The 1173-nt window shown below is 41.3% G+C and overlaps 1 pseudogene; it reads left to right on the top strand.

The window, feature by feature from the left end:
- The first annotated feature begins 802 nt into the window (after positions 1 to 802).
- The window catches only part of LOC101644918, a 2890-nt pseudogene continuing 2519 nt past the window's right edge, over positions 803 to 1173 (top strand).

Raw genomic sequence — 1173 nt, forward strand, 5'->3', positions numbered from 1 at the left:
GATGCACAACATACTTCATAGGCGACATCAGAAGAACTCAATGTGGAAACCCCACGAAGTGAACTGGGCTTTACCTCACACTTATCTATACCTCTTACAGGCCATATAGGACTTAAAGCTGAAACTCCCTAGTGTGAGAAGTAGATGACAGCTGTCCCAAGAGTATAGAACTGACAATTGTTGGGTTTGTGTTATTGAAAGCTTTGTCCTATCACCAATCCCCCATCATATGTGTAAATAGTGTCCACTCCCTTAAGAATTTAATCTGTACAAGTTAACAACTCGTGTACTGTGATTCATAGCTGGCCTATACGTGGCCTATAATTTCCTTTTCTGAACCATATTTTAAATTATTTACCATTGCCTCAATTCATGACACTATCAAAAGAATTACCTTATGCCCTAGGAGGATGACTGATACTGTTCTTTAACATAAAATGACAATGAGGTGAACCAGAGACATACATAAGCCATAGATATATGAATGGATTTGGGGCATGTACCTGATTCTAGCTCCAATCTAAGAATTATTCATTATGACATGGCCCTGCTTGATGCTCAGTGTCATGCAAAGATCACCGAACATATGGGTGCTATAGCAAAGTGTGATGAAGAAACTAGATGGTGTCTGGCTATCAGCAGGAATAGTGTCTGGGGTCTTAAAGGCTTGTCTTAAAACAAGCAGCCATCTAAGTGAATTGTCAAAGAAGCATACCAGCCTGTGTGATAGAAGGATTTTAAATAATAAAATCCAATGGTATCACAGCTTAAATTGTGAACACTTGGTTTTCAGAAGGCTAAGATGACACTGCCTTGGGTATGTCTACTGCACGAGACCTCTTTAGAGTATTGCAAGCAAGGAGGTTACTTAGAGGACTCAGGTGCGAATGACAGCGGCCATGGTCAGGGTGGGCACTTCAGCAGCCCAGGAGGAAGGTTCCAGCCTTTCGTGCCTCCATATCACATTTGATTTCTATTTGTGTGAAATAGCCTTCCCCTGAGTCAAGCAAGCACCTGAGGACACTTTTAAAACAATCATTTTAATGGGGGCTTGTACAACGCTTATCACAATCCATACATCCATCCATTACGTCAAGCACATTTGTTGCCATCATCATTCTCAAAACATTTGCTTTCTACTTGAGCCCTTGGTATCAGCTCCTCATTTCCCCC

The sequence above is a fragment of the Echinops telfairi genome, unplaced genomic scaffold, assembly GCF_000313985.2.
Source record: "Echinops telfairi isolate 266 unplaced genomic scaffold, ASM31398v2 ScPeMD7_53;HRSCAF=182, whole genome shotgun sequence".
In the NCBI taxonomy this organism is placed as follows: domain Eukaryota; kingdom Metazoa; phylum Chordata; class Mammalia; order Afrosoricida; family Tenrecidae; genus Echinops; species Echinops telfairi.